This window comes from Musa acuminata, chromosome BXJ2-9, assembly GCF_036884655.1.
Source record: "Musa acuminata AAA Group cultivar baxijiao chromosome BXJ2-9, Cavendish_Baxijiao_AAA, whole genome shotgun sequence".
NCBI lineage: Eukaryota > Viridiplantae > Streptophyta > Magnoliopsida > Zingiberales > Musaceae > Musa > Musa acuminata.
The window spans coordinates 37,991,477-38,004,534 of record NC_088346.1 but is presented as its reverse complement, the minus strand read 5'-3'; positions in this window follow the sequence as shown (position 1 = coordinate 38,004,534).

Sequence of the window (13,058 nt, the reverse complement as noted above, 5' to 3'; positions counted from 1 at the left end):
GTAAGATTTCCGCTGCACTAATTCACCCCCCCCCTCTTAATGCTCTCGATCCTAACAATGCCCTCGTTGCTGCCTTATTTATGCCTCTTTCTACCTTTAAAATGTAGCCACCCACACCCTCCTAATATGAATTAGGGTTAGGTTAAGTGAGGAGGTGGGCTATGAGCTGTTCAAGCCCACTATAGGTTGAATTTGTGGGCTGCCAGCCCAATAAGAGTTGCGGAGGTCAACTGACCGATTGGGCAATAGGCCGCATGAGAGGATAATGCACCAAAGAATCGGACGAAGCGTCGATGGACCAATGACATGTCGGACAACATGATTCATACTTAGTAATAATTGTCTAGATCGAAATATATATTTATGTGTGCAGGATTAACTACGATAGTAAGGCATAAAGCAAAATGAAGTTTCAGAGTCAAGAACGTAATTTCGTTGAGAGTTCGAGAGTTCATCGGAAGTCCGGACATTCATCAGAAGTTCTTCCGGAACTAACCAAGAATTCCTGGAGCTTGCCAAAGAAGCTTATTTGAACTCACCAAGAAGATCATCGTGAAGTCTAGGAGCTTGCCGGGAGTTCATCGGAACATTACCGAGAGATCGTCGGAAGTTTGCCGAAAGATCGCCGTAAGAAATCAGACTTATTTTCCTTAGAATATGTCTTAGGAATTATAGTTAGCGCATAATTAGAGTTGGAATTGGGAGGTAATCCCATCAACTCTGTTAGGGGCCAACTAGGCCCAAAGTTGGGCAGGTTTGGGCCAGATTCAAGGCCCAACCAGGATGCTGAAAGCCTGGTCGATGATGGCACCACTTGGGGAATAGTGTTAGGATCAAGAACACTAAGAGGGGGGGGGGGGGGTGAATTAGTGCAGCGGAAAACTTTCTGCGATTAAAATCGAAAGCTGCGACAAAAACGATTTCGATGTAAAATCTGATTCTAAGACTACTTTAGCTTAAGATTAAGCGAGATGAAGATAAAGTAGATCTATAGAGGCAGTTTGCAGTTTATGATAAAAATCAGAATGCAAGCGCAAACTGAAATCCGACTCTCGTACGATAAAACTGGTTTACGTCTAAATGTCAACTTTGAAGATACTGAACTTTGAGATATGTTTTGTAAATGCGCAGAAGGTAGTTTGCAGTTATAATTGGAGTCAAAACGTAAACGTAAACTGAAATGTAATGATCATATAAAAATGTCGATTTTCGTCTAAACGCATATTCGGAAAGTTCTGAACTTAGAAACTTGTTCATAAAAGCGCAAAAAGTAGTAGCTATTTAGGAGGTTTGCAGTAAAGATAAAATACTCAAAAGTAAATGCAAACCGAGATTTAGAGTGGTTCGGTCAATCTAGACCTACTCCACTTTTGGTTTCGTCCACCGACGAGGTCACCAACGTCAACTAGAGGCCTTCCTTCAATAGGCGAAGGCCAACTGCCCATTTACAGTTTCACTCCTTTTGACGAGCTCAAGAGACAACCCTTATAGGACTTTTCTCTCCTCTCTTTACAACTCAAAACTTGAAGAACAGAAAGAGGAGAACTTTTAGCCTTTACAACAATTTTGAGCTCTAAGAATCACAAAAAAGATCAAGATTTCAGTGTACGTCTATGTGCTTTCTGTGCTGAATAGGTGGGGTATTTATAGGCCCCAACCCAGTTCAAATTTGGAGCTCAAAACCATCAAATCCCGGAATTCCGGGATCAAGCGGTTGCACCTCCTGACCGGAGCGGTTGCATAGCTTGGCAGAGCTCGAAGACTGAGCCCAAGCGGTTGCACCTCTCTGTCAGGGGTGGTTGCACCACCTCAGTCTGGCTCGGAGACTAAGCCCAGGCGGTTGCACCTCCTGACTGAGGCGGTTGCACCGCTTGCCAGAGCTCGAAGACCGAGCTCAAGCGGTGCTACCTCTCTGTCAGTGGAGGTTGCACCGCCCAGTCTCGCTCGGAGACTGAGCCCAAGCGGTGCCACCTCCTGGCTGGGGTGGTTGCACCACCCAGTCTCCCTGGGAGACTTAGCCCAGGTGGTGCTACCTCTTGGCTTGGGCGGTTGCACCTCCCACAGCAATCAGGGTCCGAATGGGTAGCTCTATTCGGCCCAATTTCGGTTTTTCAAGGGCCCAATTGCCCCAAGATTAAGCTAATGGGATAACCTCCCATTTCCAACTTAATCAATGTGCTAACTACGATTAATTCTAAGACAATTTCTGTAGCTTGCTTCGGTACGTCAATCGCTTCTTCCGGCCAGTTTCCGGCGAACTTCCGTCGATCATCCGATGAACTCTCGGTGATGCTCCTGCGGACTTCCGGCAAACTCCTGGACTTGCGACGATCCACTTGGCGAGTTCCGACGAGCTTCACTTGGCAAGCTCCTGGACTTCTCGGATCTGTTCCCGTAGAACCTCCGATGATTGTTTGAACTTCCGTCGAACTCTAGAACTCCCAACGTGATCATTGACTTGACTCCGGCGTAACTCCTGCTGCTTGTCTAACTTTCATCGTAGTTAATCCTGCACACTTATCTCAACACATAGATTAGACAACAAATGACAATTGACTTCATCATCAAAATCCGAGATTCAACAATCTCCCCCTTTTTGATGATGACAATCAATTGATAATGGAGTTATCCTTAACTCCCCCTGTCTATATGCTATAATTGAGATAAGTCAATCTTGAATTCAAGACCTAAGAATTCAAGCGACATATTGATAAGTTAAATCATTTGAACTTATCAATACTCCCATCATGATTCCCGGCATGATGTATCTCTCTGAAGATGATGTCAAGGCTTGACATCCATTATCAGGTTTATATAACAAGTTTGAATGATGGTAATTGTAACAATTCATCATATAGTTGGATATCAACATGTAAAGCTGTGAAGTAAGATTTTGATATTATTACATGATATACATATTTCAAATATCTTAGCAAGTGTTGCATTTCTTCACATGGTAAGGTATCAACTCAAGGCATAATGCAAACTATTGCATCTGTTCATATATCTCTTGGTGATGCAAAGATAGCATCAATTCATATATTCATATATTTCTCGGTGATGCAAGCATGGCATAATCATAGCATAAATTCATATATTTCTCCCCCTTTGTCATCAACAAAAAGCATGGTAGTTGTGATAACAGGAAAATAATATAAGCAAGCATATAGAGGAAGGCATTATACATAGATTGCTTTGAATACTTCTTCCCCCCTTTTTGTTATAATCCTTTGTGCAAGTAAGGATATAATCATCCATATTTCAAGATGAAATTCATACGCAGGAATCATTTCATCAAATCTATTTCAGAAAAATATTTTTCATAAGAGTGTACGAGAAAATCCGATTTATAGCATTCGGACAATGAGATGCATTCGGACAAGATTATGCTACTGATTTTCAAATATAATCATGAAGACAAAACATTTCAACACATGTAATGGCAATCAAGTGATTTGATCATTCATAAAGTCCGAAAAATAATTTTAACTAATTTATTTATTCGGACACATCAACATTCCTAATTCTCTTCTTATGAAATCAAATTGTTCTTCACTTAGAGGTTTTGTAAAAATATCAGCTAGTTGATGTTTAGTATCAATGAACTCTATGGTTACGTCATGATTAGTAACATGATCTCTTATAAAGTGATGTCTAATACCAATATGTTTTGTTCTTGAGTGTTGTATAGGATTCTTAGTTAAGCATATTACACTTGTGTTATCACATTTAATGGGAATATTTTTAAGATTAACTTTGTAATCTTCTAAGGTGTTTTTCATCTATACAACTTGTGCATAGCATGCACTAGCTGCTATATATTCAGCTTCGGTTGTTGATAGTGCAACCGAGTTTTGTTTTTTAGATGACCAGGAAACAAGGGCATTTCCTTAAAATTGACATGATCCTGATGTGCTTTTTCTATCTAGTCTACAGCCTGCAAAGTTCGCATCAGCATAAGCAATTAGCTCAAAATTCTCTGATTTTGGGTACCATAATCCTAGATTTGTGGTACCATTAAGATATCTAAGTATTCTTTTAACTGCTTTGAGATGAGATATCTTAGGGTTTGATTGAAATCTAGCACAAAGTCCTACACTGAACATGATGTCTGTTCTAGTTGTAGTGAGGTAAAGTAAACTTCCTATCATACCCCTATAAGTTTTTTGATTGAAGCTTTCTCCACTTTCATCAATTTCTAACTTAGTGGAGGTGCTCATAGGAGTGTTAATAGCCTTTGAGTTGTTCATATTAATTTTTTTCAATAAATTCATAGCATATTTAGTTTGACTAACAAAGATGTCATTGCTTAGTTGTTTGATTTGTAAGCCTAAGAAGATTGTTAATTCTCCCATTAAGCTCATTTCGAATTCAAGACTCATAGTTTTAGCAAAAGATTCACAAAGAGATTCATTTGTAGAGCCAAAGATAATATCATCAACATAAATCTGAACAATGAGAAAATTATTTTCAAAATTCTTAATGAACAATGTAGTATCAACCTTGCCTTTTGTGAAATTATTTTCGATAAAAAAAGAACTAAGTCTCTCATACTAAGCCCTTGGGGCTTGTTTTAAACCATAGAGAGCTTTAGTTAATCTGAACACATGATTAGGGAGGCTATCATTTTTAAATCCAGGAGGTTGTTCAACATAAACTTCTTCGGAAATAAAGTCATTTAGAAATGCGCTTTTAACATCCATTTGAAACAACTTAAAATTATTACTACTAGCGTAGGCAAGGAGCATCCTTATGGCTTCTAATCGAGCCACAGGAGAGAAGGTTTCTTTGTAATCGATATCTTCTTCTTGGTTAAAACCTTTGGCCACTAATCTAGCATTGTTTCTGTTAGGATCGGAGTGGCACTAAGAGGGGGGGGTGAATTAGTGCAGCGGATTAAAACTTCGGTTTTAGTAAAATCTTTCGTACGATAAGAACGGAACTTGAAAAGCTTAACTTGAAAGCGTATTCTTAAAGTTGCACAGCAAAGGTAATGATGAAACAAAGCAAGTAAGAAGATTTGCAGTAATGTAAATGACAATAAGAAATGCAAACCAGAGATTACGCCGTTTTTAAAGTGGTTCGGTCAAGTGACCTACATCCACTTGCGAGGCCCCTCTTCGATGAGGCTTCCACCTTCCACTAGCAAATCTCTTGAAAGTGAAGGGTGAATACCCCTCTTACAACTTTTACAAGCGGTTCACTCTCTTACAGATTTTCAACAAGAAAGAAGGAGGTGAACACTAGCAAATTAAAAACAAGACAAGCTAACACTTTTCTAAGGCTTTTCTCTCAAACACTTGCTGCTCAAAAAGTTGTTCTCTCAGCTGAGATTTGAGGGGTATTTATAGGCCTCAAGAGGATTCAAATTTGGGCTTCAAAATTTGAATTCTCTTTGGGTTCCCGCTGTTGGAGGTGCCACCGCCCAGCCAAGCGGTGCCACCGCCCAGGGCTCGAGTGCTGGGCGGTGCCACCGCCCAGCCAGGAGGTGTCACCGCCCAGCTCTCGGGTGTTGGGCGGTGCCATCGCCCAGCTAGGCGGTGCCACCGCCTACAGTGTTTTCAGCCCGACTACAGTGTTTTCAGCCACTAGTTGGGCTTCAATCTTGGCTCTCTAGTTCGCTGGTTTAGCTTAATTTTTAGCCTAAACCAACTCTGACTTTGGGCCCAGTTGGCCCCTAACCAGGATATAGGATTATCTCTTAATCCTAATCCTAATTACAAGTGGACTACATAACCAAAACACATCCTAAGCAAATTTTCAACCGCGAACGTCGAGTCTTGTTCTGGCGAGCTTTCCGACGAACTTTCTGCTGACGGGCTTCTAGCAAGCTCCCGAACTTGTGATGACTTTAATGAGTAGCCGAGCCTTCTCGGTGATCTCCGTGAACCTCCGACGATCTCTTCGGCGAACTTCCGAAAATTCCAACAAGTTCCCGATTTCTTCTCGGTTGGTTCTGGCAGCATCTCCGACGATTCTTCGGACTCTTAAACGTCCATCGAACTTGACTCCGGTATTCTCGCTTTGTGTTTTCTGGTTATCGTAGTTAATCCTGCACACACAAGCAAACACTCTACTCCGATCTAGACAATTATTATAACGCAAATTGACATTCTGTTGCCCGGCACGTCATTGGTTGGCGCTTCATCCGATTCTTCGGTGCATCGTCCTCTCTTGCGGCTTGTTGCCCAATCGGCGGTTGACCTCCGCAACCCCGATATCCTTGGCGCAATTTCGCTCTCCTTGGCCCGATGCCCGACGCCCGAAGCCTTCTGCCATCCAATATCCTGACGTGATCTCCTCCGACGCAACGTCAATTCCTCCTGCGTTAATTGTCTAATCCTGATCGAGTAGACCTGTATCACTCAAAATATAGTCAAACATTTAAACACAATCAATTAGTTTCATCATCAAAATCCGAGATTCAACAGTTTCTAACCACGATACCATTTTTATCTTGCTTGTTTTTGAAGACCCATTTAGTACCAATAACTAAATGGTCATTTGGCCTAGGAACAAGCTTCTACACCTCATTTCTCTCAAATTGATTCAATTCATCTTGCATTGCGATAATCCATGAATCATCTTTCATGGCTTTGTCAACATATTTGGGTTCAATTTGGGAGAGAAAGGCGGCGTTCGCACAAAAATTTTTAAGTGAAGATCGTGTTTGAACCCCCTTTAACGTGTCTCCTAAGATTAGCTCCTTGGGATGAGCATCTACATACTTCCAATCCTTGGGTAAGGATGTTTTGGAAGTGGATGCATCTAAGTTGCTAGTTGGAGAAGGGGTTTCATTTAAATTCAAGGAATCAAAATTAACATCATCATCAAAATCATTTTTCCTGATTTCGGAAATCTCATTGAAAACAACATGAATGGATTCTTCGATAATTAAAGTTCTTTTATTGAAGATACGAAAGGCTTTAGAAACTGAAGAATAACCAAGAAAGATTCCTTCATCGAATTTAGCATCAAATTTTCCTAAGTTATCCTTTTCATTCAAGATAAAACATTTACACTCAAAGACTTTAAAATATGAAACATTGGGTTTTTTGTTATTCCATAACTCATAGGGAGTTTTGGTTAGTAGGGGTCTTACTAGAACTCTATTCAAAATGTAGCATGTAGTATTTACGGCTTCGGCCCAAAAATATTTGGGTAGGTTGTGTTCATTCAACATGGTTCATGCCATTTCTTGTAAATTTCGATTTTTTCTTTCTACTACTCCATTTTGTTGAGGATTTCTAGGAGTAGAGAAATTATATTTGTATCCATTGAGTTCACAAAATTCTTGGAAATCATGGTTTTGAAATTCACTACCATGATCACTTCTAATTGACGAAATCATAGAACCTTTCTCATTCTGAACAAGTTTACAAAACTTGGTAAAATATCTAAGGCATTCACTTTTCTGTTTTAAGAAGTAAGTCCATGTGTATCTGCTATAGTCATCCACGATGACGAAAGCGTATTTGCTACCTCCTAGGCTTGATGTGGAGATTGGTCCGAACAAGTCCATATAGATTAATTGTAAGGGCCTAGAGGTGCTTATTTGATTCTTATATTTGAAACTACTCTTAATTTGTTTACCTAATTGGCAAGCATCACATACATTATCTTTGATGAACTTGATATGAGGAATTCCTCTTACAAGTTCTTTAGATGATATTTGAGTGATTAGTTTCATGCTAGAATGACCTAATCTTTTATGCCATATCCAAGCATCCTCATTCAAAACAGAAAAACACATTTCATTACACAAATCATTGATGTCAACAATGTATACGTTATTTTGTTTTAATACAATCATAGATATGTTTTTGTGTGGTTTTTCAATGATGCAAGCATTAGATTCAAATCTGACAATATATCCTTTATCACATAATTGACTAATGCTCAAGAGGTTATGTTTTAAACCATCAACTAACAAAACATCTTCAATAAAGAAGTTGGATTTGTTACCTATGGTTCCTTTGCCAATGATTTTACCCTTGTTGTTGTCTCCGAATGTGACATAGCCTTCGTCTATGCTAGTGAGCTTAGAGAATTGATATGGATCTCCGGTCATATGCTTGAGCATCCACTATCAAGGTACCATCTCTTGCTCCTAGCTTGCGATGGTTTAGTTTTCTACAAGAAAGGATGATTTTTAGGTACCCATTTGCTTTTGGGTGCCTCACAAATAGATCTACATTGTCTATCTTGTTGCATAGAATTTATCATGTTTCCTTTAGGAACCCAAATCAATTTGTTTGGACTAATTTTCTTGAATGGACAATAATGCGTCTTGTGTCCAAATTTGCAACAAAAGTTGCATTTAGTTTGATGTCTAACATGTAAGATGGGGCTTTTTATGAAGGTGGTTGGATTTTGGTGAGGACTTCTCACAAATCCAATTCCACTTATTTTGGGAATGTGACCCTTATTTGTAAGGATCATGTTTAATGACTTGCTACCAACCTCGAATTTCTTCAAGGTGTCCTCAAGTAGCAAGTTTTCCTTTTGGAGAGTTTCTAGATCATGACATTTTATGCATGAGCTTAAACTATCATGATGTTCAGCATTTAACTTATCGAAATTACAAATAAGACTATCATGCTCCTTTTTTAGCAGTTTATATTTTCTACTAATAGTCTTACATTCATCAAATAATTCATGAAAAGCATTTAATAATTCATCAAATGATAAATCTGCATCTATTAAATTTGTTACCTCATCTCCGATGGCCATTAAGGCATAATGAGCAACTTGCTCGATGTTGGACTCCTCTTCTTCGGACGCGCTTGAGTCATCCCATGTTGCTTGAAGCGCCTTCTTCTTTGATGTTGGGGACAATCACTCTTGTAGTGTCCCGGCTTTTTGCATTCATAGCAAATAACTTGGTCCTTCTTGGGTTCAAGTTTATTTTTTGCGTCATTCTTAAACATATTTCTTTTAAAGAATTTTTAAAATTTTCTTGTTAGAAGTGCCAAGTCATTATCACAATCCTCATCACTTGAGTTTTCTCTCAAGTGGCCTTCTGAAATTTTAAGTGGCATATCCTTCCTGTTCTTTGGAATGATGTCTTCTTGCTCTTCATGAGCTTTACAAATCATTTCATAGGTCATTAATGACCCGAATAGTTCTTTTTGCCTCTTGAATAGCAATGACTTTAGGATCCCAACTCTTAAGAAGGGATCTTAGTATCTTATTTACGAGCTCAAAATCCGAAAAGCTTTTTCCGAGTCCTTTTACACCGTTGACGACATCCATGAAACGGGTAAACATGTCGCCAATGGTTTCACTCGGTTTCATCCGGAAAAGTTCGAAAGAATGTAACAGCAGATTGATTTTTGACTCTTTCACTCTACTTGTGCCTTTGTGAGTCACTTCGAGTGTGTGCCAAATATCAAATGTGGTTTCACAAGTTGAAATATGGTTAAACTCGTTTTTATCAAGCGCACAAAATAAGGCATTCATAGCCTTTGCATTAAGAGCGAAAGCTTTCTTCTCCAATTCATTCCAATCGATCATTGGAAGAGAAGACTTCGAAAATCCATTTTCGACAAGATTCCATAGTTCAAAATCCATAGAAATAAGAAAGATCCTCATTCGGGTCTTCCAGTAGGTGTAGTCCGTCCCACTGAACATGGGTGGACGTGTACTAGAATGACCCTCTTGGTTTCGGGCGTACGCCATCTCTTGGGTTTTAATCCATTAGAGAGTTAACCATGCTCTGATACCAATTGTTAGGATCAAGAGCACTAAGAGGGGGGGGGGTGAATTAGTGCAGCGGAAAACTTTCTGCGATTAAAATCGAAAGCGGCGACAAAAACAATTTCGATGTAAAATCCGATTCTAAGACTACTTTAGCTTAAGATTAAGTGAGATAAAGATAAAGTAGATCTACAGAGGCAGTTTGCAGTTTATGATAAAAATCAGAATGCAAGCGTAAACTGAAATCCGACTTTCGTACGATAAAACCGGTTTACGTCTAAACGTCAACTTTAAAGATACTGAACTTTGAGATATGTTTTGTAAATGCGCAGAAGGCAGTTTGCAGTTATAATTAGAGTCAAAATGTAAACGTAAATTGAAATGTAATGATCATATAAAAACGCCGATTTACGTCGAAACGTAGATTCGAAAAGTTCTGAACTTAGAAACTTGTTCGTAAAAGCGCAGAAAGTAGTAGCTATTTAGGAGGTTTGCAGTAAAGATAAAATGTTCAAAAGTAAATGCAAACCGAGATTTAGAGCGGTTCGGTCGATCTTGACCTACTCCACTTTTGGCTTCCTCCACCGACGAGGTCACCGACGTCAACTAGAGGCCTTCCTTCAATAGGTGAAAGCCAACTGCCCTTTTACAGTTTCACTCCTTTTGACGGGCTCAGGAGACAACCCTTATAGGACTTTTCTCTCCTCTCTTTACAACTCAAAACTTGAAGAACAGAAAGAGGAGAACTTTTGGCCTTTACAACAATTTTGAGCTCTAAGAATCATAGAAAAGATCAAGATTTCGGTGTAGGTCTATGTGCTTTCTGTGCTGAATGGGTGGGGTACTTATAATCCCCAACCCAGTTCAAATTTGGAGCTCAAAACCATCAAATCCCGGAATTCCGGGATTAGGCGGTTGCACCTCTTGACTGGAGCGGTTGCATCGCCTGGCAGAGCTTGAAGAATGAGCCCAGGCGGTTGCACCTCTCTGTCAGGGGCGGTTGCACCGCCTCAGTCTGGCTAAGAGACTGAGCCCAAGCGGTTGCACCTCCTGACTAAGGCGGTTGCACCGCCTGCCAGAGCTCGAAGACCGAGCTCAAGCGATGCTACCTCTCTGTAAGTGGAGGTTGCACCGCCCAGTCTCGCTCGGAGACTGAGCCCAGGCGGTGCCACCACCTGGCTAGGGCGGTTGCACCGCCCAGTCTCGCTAGGAGACTTAGCCCAGGCGGTGCTACCTCCTGGCTTGGGCGGTTGCACCTCCCACAGCAATCAAGGTCCGAATGGGTAGCTCCATTTGGCCCAATTTCGATTTTTCAGGGGCCCAATTGCCCCAAGATTAAGCTAATGGGATCACCTCCCATTTCCAACTTAATCAATGTGCTAACTACGATTAATTCTAAGACAATTTCTGCAGCTTGCTTCGGTACGTCAATCGCTTCTTCAGGCGAGTTTCCAGCGAACTTCCGTCGATCATCCGAGGAACTCTCGGTGATGCTCCTGCGGACTTCCGGCAAACTCCTGGACGTGCGACAATCCACTTGGCGAGTTCCGACGAGCTTCGCTTGGCAAGCTCCTGGACTTCTCGGATCTATTCCCGCAGAACCTCCGACAACTGTCCGAACATCTATCGAACTCTAGAACTCCCAACGTGATCATTGACTTGACTCTGGCGCAACTCCTGCTGCTTTTCTAACTTTCATCATAGTTAATCCTGCACACTTATCTCAACACATAGATTAGACAATAAATGACAATTGACTTCATCATCAAAATCCGAGATTCAACAAATAGCACCCCAAGATTTCTGGGCAATGGTACCGCCCAGGCTAGGCGATGGTACCGCTAGCAATAAATGATGCCAATGGTGGTACCACCCCTGTCAGGCGATGGTACCGCCAGCGGTGGTACCAACCCTATCAAGCGATGGTACCACCCCTCTCATCCTTCGTTAAAGAACACAAGCACAGCGAGTTTAAAATTGAGAAAATGCTGTAGAAATCTCTTGAGAAATCCCCTCCTCTAGCATAAACTTAGAATTCTGTTTGGAGAAGAGTGTATTCTTGTAAAGGTTGCCTCCTAAACCTATGAAAAGGAGAAGAGGGGTGTAAAAGGGTAGTTAATCTTCGCCCATTTAAAGAAGATTGATAGTGGATGTTGGTGGCCTCGATGGAAGAGGAATCAACGGAGTGGATGTAGGTCATGATGACTGAACCACTATAAAAATCTGGTTTGCATTTCTCTTAAGCAATTTACTTTAACTGCAAACTTACTTTACTTGATTTACATCCACTACGCTCTTCCGTATGCTTTCAAAGTTATTACATTTACGAAATGATTTTTCATCGGAAATGGATTTAATCACAACGAAGTATTAAACGAACGTAATCTTTCCACTGCACTAATTCACCCAACCCCCCCCCCCCCCTCTTAGTGCTGACTCATTCCTAACAAACTTCACATCGGATATCTTGATTAAGTCCTTCAATAAATGTACCTATAAGTTTTTGTTCAGACCAATCTCTAGCTTAATTTGATAATCTTTTAAATCTACGATGATATTTGTGTTGAATCTCGTATTTTGATGATGAAACTACTTGATATATGTTTATGATTTAATCTGCGTTTTGAGTGACGCAGGATGCTTCGATCAGGATGAGACAATTAAAGCAGGAAAATCATGTTGTGCCGAAGGAACATGTCAGAAGATTGGACGTCGGGCCGGTGGATCGGTCGGCGTATCGACAGAAGGCTTCGGGCCGTGGACTCGGGCATCGGGCCAAGAAGAGCGGGTATTGTGCCAAGGATATCGGAGTTGCGGAGTCAACTGGCCGATTGGGCAATAGGCTGCAGAAGAGGACGATGCGCCGAAGAATCGGACGAAGCGTCGAGGGACCAATGACATGTCGGACAACTTGGTTAATTGCTTAGGATTAATTGTCTCGATCGAAGTTTTGATTTGTTGTGCAGGATTAACTACGATGAGAGTAAGACAAGCAGCAGGTGTTTCGCCAGAGTCAAGATCATGATCACGTTGGGAGTTCGAGAGTTCGACGGAAGTTCGGACGGTCGTCGGAGGTTCAGCGAGAACAGATCCGAGAAGTCCAGAAGCTTGCCAAGCGAAGCTCGTCGGAACTCGCCAAGTGGATCGTCGCAAAGTCCAGGAGTATGCCGGATGTCCGCAGAAGGATCACCGAGGGTTTATCGGATGATCGACGGAAGTTCGCCGGAAACTCGCCGGAAGAAGCGATTGACGCATCGGAGCAAAGCTGCAGAAGTTGTCTTAGAGTTAATCGTAGTTAGCACGATGATTAAGCTTGAAAATGGGAGGTGATCCCATTAGCTTAATCTTGGGGCAATTGG